Source organism: Lolium rigidum, chromosome 6, assembly GCF_022539505.1.
Source record: "Lolium rigidum isolate FL_2022 chromosome 6, APGP_CSIRO_Lrig_0.1, whole genome shotgun sequence".
Classification (NCBI taxonomy): domain Eukaryota; kingdom Viridiplantae; phylum Streptophyta; class Magnoliopsida; order Poales; family Poaceae; genus Lolium; species Lolium rigidum.
This window is the reverse complement of record NC_061513.1, coordinates 101,340,715-101,350,066: the sequence shown is the minus strand read 5'-3', so window position 1 is coordinate 101,350,066 and position 9,352 is coordinate 101,340,715.

Genomic DNA, 9,352 nt, shown 5'->3' with positions numbered 1-9,352 from the left:
GGTCTGCTCGGGAAGCTCCCACCCCCGTTGGCTGGCTATGGCTTGATGAATACATCACCGGACAATCCCTTGTTGGATTTCCAAGTGAGCTTTACTGTTGACAAACAAAGAAAATAGGCACAGATTGCCTATCTGTCTGATGGTATTACTAGCTGTAGGTGATAGGTAACTTGGGCTAGGCTAGCCGTGAATCCATCCTTTGCTGGATTTCCCTAGTTGTGCCACTGGTTTGACATAACTAGTGTTCCCTTGGATGATTTCCTATTGGCCTCTCCCTCTTTGCTTGCACCAAATGGCTAGTAGCCAAGTGATGATTCAAATAGGGTTCTACCCTTCTTTTGCTTCGTGGCTTATGCATATGCTGGATTTGTATGAGCAAAACTTTGCTTGCTCATGATTTATTGGTATACCTCTCTCCAGCTCCTAGTAATTTGTGTGCTGATGTAGAGGATTGCTTCTGGTTGATGATCAAAGCTTGCCCTGCTCCTCCCGGCTAGCCGATGCTTGATCTATTCCATGATTTGTTGCTCGGCCAGCCAGCAGTTCTTGGTGGAACTGTCTCCGGTGGGTTTTGGCTAGCTATGTGTTCTTCCCTGTTCTTGAGTTCTTACCCCGGGAGATTCCGCCGATGATCGGCTAGGGTTTGCTGGTGAAAAAGCTTTTATACCATCCAAGTACTTCGCTTCATTGGTCGACAAGACAACCATGTCACTTAGGTGACTCTCCCCCGGTCCGTGTGTGTTGTGAGACATGCAACTATCCTCGTGAGCTGCCCGTGTGCTTCACGAGGTTGGGACTTGGTCCTTTGGCTTGACACCCCGGCAGTGTTTGAGTTATCCTCTCAATTTGATCATATTTGCTAACCTCGCCAAGTGGTTTTACCACTTGGCATAATCCCTATTTTCTTGTCTTTGTTGTCTTACTATGCAGGTTTAAGGAAATGATCAAGAAGTTCAATCAAGTGATGTCCAAGAAAATCATGAAGATTTTCTTATCTAGTTTAGCCATTTACAATATCTTTGTAATTTTCATTTTCTATTTTTCTATTTATTCAATTCTTGTAATGTGTTGTAATATTTTATATTTCAATTCTGGATATTGTAAAGACAATGTATCTTGTGTGATTATTAATAAAGCTCAAAGTTTCCCTAATGAGCTTTACTTAATAAATGTAATGTTTATATTCTTGATTATTCATATTTGTTTAATGAATTACCTCAATTTTGAATTATGAGATATTCATATGATGTTTAAATTTGAAATTCAAAAGTTCTTGTGTTTGAATTCAGTCATGCAACTTAAGTTGTAATGCAATACTCTCCTCTCTTCTCAAAACCCTAATTTAGTTAGGTGAGTTGCAAGTTTGTCGCACTCTCGAAACCCTAACCCTGTAAGGTGTCGAGAGAGAAACTTGTCCCCCTTCGATGCAGTTTTTGTTTAAAAGCGCGAAATTTCCCCAGAATTTACTATGCAATGCACATCCCTTTCTAAATTCTACCCCTCGATCGTCTCTAAACCTGGGATATTACAACTCCAGGGACTACGGGGATATGTCGAAGAGAAAAACGAATAAGAATAGTGGTAATTATGTTGACTAAGTAACAATAACTAAAAGTTTGAAAGGGAAAGTTACCTCTGGTGGTGGATGGTTGGCATCTAGAGGAGTGAAAGAAGATATCAATGGGATTGAGTCTTCTTGGCTAAAGAAAGTAAGGCGACGAACTTCATCGAGCAGTTCCTTTTCTGACAGTTCGGCGGCATTAATCCTGGTCTCATCCTTTGGACCTGAATACAACCACATTGGACGAACTCTGGCCATGGCTGGTTGGACTCGACGTTTCAGAAACACTGTTGCCACCTCTGTGCCGACCATGGTTTGGCCATCGGCCTCTTTGATTCGAAGAAATTTGGCAAATAATTCATCGGCTGCTACTCTTTCTTCGGGTGAGAGAATGTTCTTCCAGGAATTCTTAGGCTTAGCTTCAAGGACGTCGGCAAAGCAAGGAAGCTGGGATTCGGGTGACAAGGAATCCTTGACGTAAAACCATTTCGATCTCCACCCTTGCACAGATTCTCTCATTGGGAAATTGAAGTAATTAACATCCGAACGAGCTACAAACCCCACCCCTCCGGTGACAAAGGGTCCGTTACTACTGCTGTATCTCTTCACATAGAAGATCTTTTTCCACAGCCCAAAATGGGGTTTGATGCCCAGAAATGTGATACGTCTCCGACGTATCGATAATTTCTTATGTTCCATGCCACATTATTGATGATATCTACATGTTTTATGCACACTTTATGTCATATTCGTGCATTTTCTGGAACTAACCTATTAACAAGATGCCGAAGAGCCGATTCTGTTGTTTTCGCTGTTTTTGGTTTCGAAATCCTAGTAACGAAATATTCTCGGAATTGGACGAAATCAACGCCCGGGGTCCTATTTTGCCACGAAGCTTCCGGAAGACCGAAGAGGAGTCGAAGTGGGGCCACGAGGCGCCGCCACACTAGGGCGGCGCGGCCCGTGCCCCGGCCGCGCCGACCTAGGGTGTGGGGCCCTCGTGTGGCCCCCCGCGTTGCCCTTCCGCCTACTTAAAGCCTCCGTCGCGAAACCCCCGATACGAGAGCCACGATACGGAAAACCTTACCGAGACGCCGCTGCCTCCAATCCCATCTCGGGGGATTCCGGAGATCTCCTCCGGCACCCTGCCGGAGAGGGGATTCATCTCCCGGAGGACTCTTCACCGCCATGGTCGCCTCCGGAGTGATGAGTGAGTAGTTCACCCCTGGACTATGGGTCCATAGCAGTAGCTAGATGGTTGTCTTCTCCTCATTGTGCTTCATTGTTGGATCTTGTGAGCTGCCTAACATGATCAAGATCATCTATCCGTAATGCTATATGTTGTGTTTGTCGGGATCCGATGGATAGAGAATACCATGTTATGTTAATTATCAAGTTATTACCTATGTGTTGTTTATGATCTTGCATGCTCTCCGTTATTAGTAGAGGCTCCGGCCAAGTTGATGCTAGTAACTCCAAGAGGGAGTATTTATGCTCGATAGTGGGTTCATGTCTCCGTGAATCTGGGGAGTGACAGAAACCCCTAAGGTTATGGATGTGCTGTTGCCACTAGGGATAAAACATTGATGCTATGTACGAGGATGTAGTTATTGATTACATTACGCGCAATACTTAATGGAATTGTCTGTTGTTAGCAACTTAATACTGGAAGGGGTTCGGATGATAACCTGAAGGTGGACTTTTTAGGCATAGATGCAGCTGGATGGCGGTCTATGTACTTTGTCGTAATGCCCAATTAAATCTCACTATATTTATCATGACATGTATGTGCATTGTTATGCCCTCTCTATTTGTCAATTGCCCGACTGTAATTTGTTCACCCAACATGCTTTTATCTTATGGGAGAGACACCTCTAGTGAACTGTGGACCCCGGTCCATTCTTTTATACTCGAAATACAAATCTGTCTGCAATACTTGTTTTACTCGTTTTCTTGCAAACAATCATCTTCCACACAATACGGTTAACCCTTTGTTACAGCAAGCCGGTGAGATTGACAACCTCACTCGTTTCGTTGGGGCAAAGTACTTTGGTTGTGTTGTGCGGGTTCCACGTTGGCGCGGAATCTCCGGTGTTGCGCCGCACTACATCCCGCCGCCATCAACCTTCAACGTGCTTCTTGACTCCTACTCGGTTCGATTAAACCTTGGTTTCTAACTGAGGGAAACTTGCCGCTGTGCGCATCACACCTTCCTCTTGGGGTTCCCAACGGACGTGTCGGCTACACGCATCAAGCAAATTTCTGGCGCCGTTGCCGGGGAGATCAAGACACGCTGCAAGGGGAGTCTCCACTTCTCAATCTCTTTACTTTGTTTTTGTCTTGCTTTATTTTATTTACTACTTTGTTTGCTGCATTATATCAAAACACAAAAAAATTAGTTGCTAGCTTTACTTTATTTACTATCTTGTTTGCTATATCAAAAACACAAAAAAATTAGTTACTTGCATTAACTTTACTTGATTCATCATGTTTCCTTTTAATTTTACCACAAAAGACATACCGGTAGGACGCGGGTCTATAGTTGGGAGAAACAATATAGAAGAATTTTTCAATCATGTTAGTACCGTTGAAGATTTTGAAGATAGACACTTGGTAGAACTTGCTCCCACTTATGAAATTGCTGCTCGCTGCTCTAGTTCGCATGTTGGAAACTAAATTTGTTAATCTCAATCCTATAATCCAACACATGTTTCTTACACTCGGTGATATGGAAGAGGGGGAAAAGAAAGATTTTGTTTTAGAAACCCTTCTTAGAGAATTTGGTGGTCTAGCAAGAGAGGCTAGAAAGGTCTTTGCTAAATTTAATATGCTTGGTTCTCATACTAATTTTGTTGGTCTCCTTGAAAAAATGGACATGGATAGAATAAGGTACACTAATAATATTAATGATGGTGGGGAGATCAAAGCACCAATACCATGTAAACTCCTAGCTATGAATGATGCACTAGAAAATAACTATGCTTGGCTTGTTCCTGAAAATTTGTTCGATGAGAGTAGCAAGCCCAAGACTAATGAAAATGGAGGCGCTGAAACTTATGTATCCAATATACTATGCATGGTTGAGAAAACTCCAAACCCCGCTGTAGATGCACCACCCTTTGATAATACTTGATATACACTTTCCGCGCCTAGCTGAAAGGCGTTAAAGAAAAGCGCTTATGGGAGACAACCCATGTTTTTACTACAGTATTTTTGTTTTATATTTGAGTCTTGGAAGTTTTTTACTACTGTAGCAACCTCTCCTTATCTTAGTTTTGTGTTTTGTTGTGCCAAGTAAAGTCTTTGATAGTAAAGTAAATACTAGATTTGGATTACTGCGCAGAAACAGATTTCTTTGCTGTCACGAATCTGGGTCTAATTCTCTGTAGGTAACTCAGAAAATTAAGCCAATTTACGTGAGTGATCCTCGGATATGTACGCAACTTTCATTCAATTTGGGCATTTTCATTTGAGCAAGTCTGGTGCCTCAATTAAATCTATCTTTACGGACTGTTCTGTTTTGACAGATTCTGCCTTTTATTTCGCATTGCCTCTTTTGCTATGTTGGATGAATTTCTTTGATCCATTAATGTCCAGTAGCTTTATGCAATGTCCAGAAGTGTTAAGAATGATTGTGTCACCTCTTAACATGTTAATTTTTATTGGGCACTAACCCTCTAATGAGTTGTTTCGAGTTTGGTGTGAAGGAAGTTTTCAAGGATCAAGAGAGGAGTATGATACAATATGATCAAGGAGAGTGAAAGCTCTAAGCTTGGGGATGCCCCGGTGGTTCACCCCTGCATATTCTAAGAATACTCAAGCGTCTAAGCTTGGGGATGCCCAAGGCATCCCCTTCTTCATCGACAACATTATCAGGTTCCTCCCCCGAAACTATATTTTTATTCCGTCACATCTTATGTACTTTGCTTGGAGCGTCGGTTTGTTTTTGTTTTTGTTTTGTTTGAATAAAATGGATCCTAGCATTCATCGTATGGGAGAGAGACACGCTCCGCTGTAGCATATGGACAAGTATGTCCTTAGGCTTTACTCATAGTATTCTGGCGAAGTTTCTTCTTCGTTAAATTGTTAAATGGTTGGAATTGGAAAATGCTACATGTAGTAATTCTAAAATGTCTTGGATAATTTGATACTTGGCAATTGTTCTGCTCATGTTTAAGCTCTTGCATCATATACTTTGCACCCATTAATGAAGAAACACATAGAGTTTGCTAATTTGGTTTGCATATTTGGTTTCTCTAGAGTCTAGATAATATCTAGTATTGAGTTTTGAACAACAAGGAAGACGGTGTAGAGTCTTATAATATTTACAATATGTCTTTTATGTGAGTTTTGCTGCACCGTTCATCCTTGTGTTTGTTTCAAATAACCTTGCTAGCCTAAACCTTGTATCGAGAGGGAATACTTCTCATGCATCCAAAATACTTGAGCCAACCACTATGCCATTTGTGTCCACCATACCTACCCACTACATGGTATTTATCCGCCATTCCAAAGTAAATTGCTTGAGTGCTACCTTTAAAATTCCATCATTCACCTTTGCAATATATAGCTCATGGGACAAATAGCTTAAAAACTATTGTGGTATTGAATATGTACTTATGCACTTTATCTCTTATTAAGTTGCTTGTTGTGCGATAACCATGTTTACGGGGACGCCATCAACTATTCTTTGTTGAATATCATGTGAGTTGCTATGCATGTCCGTCTTGTCCGAAGTAAGAGAGATCTACCACCTTTATGGTTGGAGCATACATATTGTTAGAGAAGAACATTGGGCCGCTAACTAAAGCCATGATTCATGGTGGAAGTTTCAGTTTTGGACATATATCCTCAATCTCATATGAGAATAATAATTGTTGCCACATGCTTATGCATTAAAGAGGAGTCCATTATCTGTTGTCCATGTTGTCCCGGTATGGATGTCTAAGTTGAGAATAATCAAAAGCGAGAAATCCAAAATGCGAGCTTTCTCCTTAGACCTTTGTACAAGGCGGCATGGAGGTACCCCATTGTGACACTTGGTTAAAACATGTGTATTGCGATGATCCGGTAGTCCAAGCTAATTAGGACAAGGTGCGGGCACTATTAGTATACTATGCATGAGGCTTGCAACTTGTTGGATATAATTTACATAACTCATATGCTTTATTACTACCGTTGACAAAATTGTTTCATGTTTTCAAAATAAAAGCTCTAGCACAAATATAGCAATCGATGCTTTCCTCTTTGAAGGACCATTCTTTTTACTTTTATGTTGAGTCAGTTCACCTATCTCTCTCCACCTCAAGAAGCAAACACTTGTGTGAACTATGCATTGATTCCTACATACTTGCATATTGCACTTGTTATATTACTCTATGTTGACAATTATCCATGAGATATACATGTTACAAGTTGAAAGCAACCGCTGAAATTTAATCTTCCTTTGTGTTGCTTCAATACCTTTACTTTGATCTATTGCTTTATGAGTTAACTCTTATGCAAGACTTATTGATGCTTGTCTTGAGGTACTATTCATGAAAAGTCTTTGCTTTATGATTCACTTGTTTACTCATGTCATTACCATTGTTTTGATCGCTGCATTCATTACATATGTTTACAAATAGTATGATCAAGGTTATGATGGCATGTCACTTCAGAAATTATCTTTGTTATCGTTTTACCTGCTCGGGACGAGCGGAACTAAGCTTGGGGATGCTGATACGTCTCCGACGTATCGATAATTTCTTATGTTCCATGCCACATTATTGATGATATCTACATGTTTTATGCACACTTTATGTCATATTCGTGCATTTTCTGGAACTAACCTATTAACAAGATGCCGAAGAGCCAGTTGCTGTTTTCTGCTGTTTTTGGTTTCAGAACTAAGCTTCCAGAAGACCGAAGAGGAGTCGAAGTGGGGCCACGAGGCGCCGCCACACTAGGGCGGCGCGGCCCTGGCCCTGGCCGCGCCGACCTAGGGTGTGGGGCCCTCGTGTGGCCCCCCGCGTTGCCCTTCCGCCTACTTAATTCCTCCGTCGCGAAACCCCCAGTACCGAGAGCCACGATACGTAAAACCTATCGAGACGCCGCCGCCGCCAATCCCATCTCGGGGGATTCTCGGAGATCTCCTCCGGCACACCTGCCGGAGAGGGGATTCATCTCCCGGAGGACTCTTCACCGCCATGGTCGCCTCCGGAGTGATGAGTGAGTAGTTCACCCCTGGACTATGGGTCCATAGCGGTAGCTAGATGGTTGTCTTCTCCTCATTGTGCTTCATTGTTGGATCTTGTGAGCTGCCTAACATGATCAAGATCATCTATCTATAATGCTATATGTTGTGTTTGTCGGGATCCGATGGATAGAGAATACCATGTTATGTTAATTATCAAGTTATTACCTATGTGTTGTTTATGATCTTGCATGCTCTCCGTTATTAGTAGAGGCTCGGCGAAGTTGATGCTAGTAACTCCAAGAGGGAGCATTTATGCTCGATAGTGGGTTCATGTCTCCGTGAATCCGGGGAGTGACGAAACCCCTAAGGTTATGGATGTCTGTTGCCACTAGGGATAAAACATTGATGCTATGTCCGAGGATGTAGTTATTGATTACATTACGCGCAATACTTAATGCAATTGTCTGTTGTTAGCAACTTAATACTGGAAGGGGTTCGGATGATAACCTGAAGGTGGACTTTTTAGGCATAGATGCAGCTGGATGGCGGTCTATGTGCTTTGTCGTAATGCCCAATTAAATCTCACTATATTTATCATGACATGTATATGCATTGTTATGCCCTCTCTATTTGTCAATTGCCCGACTGTAATTTGTTCACCCAACATGCTTTTATCTTATGGGAGAGACACCTCTAGTGAACTGTGGACCCCGGTCCATTCTTTTATACTGAAATACAAATCTGCTCGCAATACTTGTTTTACTCGTTTTCTTGCAAACAATCATCTTCCACACAATACGGTTAACCCTTTGTTACAAGCAAGCCGTTGAGATTGACAACCTCACTGTTTCGTTGGGGCAAAGTACTTTGGTTGTGTTGTGCGGGTTCCACGTTGGCGCCGGAATCTCCGGTGTTGCGCCGCACTACATCCCGCCGCCATCAACCTTCAACGTGCTTCTTGACTCCTACTGGTTCGATTAAACCTTGGTTTCTAACTGAGGGAAACTTGCCGCTGTGCGCATCACACCTTCCTCTTGGGGTTCCCAACGGACGTGTCAGCTACACGCATCAAAATGCCTCGCAAAGGGTGATGAACACAGCAACGTGGAGGATTGAGTTGGGAGTGAGTTACCATAAATGGATCTCGTAAGCTCGCAGAAGATGGAGTAGGAATTCGTGAGCGGGAAGCGAAAGACCTCGATATAGGAATGACAAGAACATCACGGTAAAGCCAGCAGGGGGATTAGGCCGAGAAATCGCACCTGGGAAGATCACGTTCCCCTCGTCAGAGGAGATTAATCCCAGGCTTCGGGATCTTTTCTCGTCACGCTTGGTGACGGTTGATGCTATCCAATCTTCGGGCTTGGCCATTGAACTTGGCGGCGCTGGCGGCGCCGGAGCTGGGGGAGGAGCGTTCGGAGCGCTCCCCTTCGGAAGAGAAGATGAGGACTTGGCGGCAGCACCTCCGCTGGTGGAACTGGTGGCGGCGGCAGGATTCTTCTTCTTCACCATTGTGCGATCTGGGGAAGATTGGAAAAGCAGTGGTGGCGGCGTAGTAGCAGCGAAGGGAGGAAGAAGGAGAAGAATGAGAAGATGCTACGGAAAATGTGGGA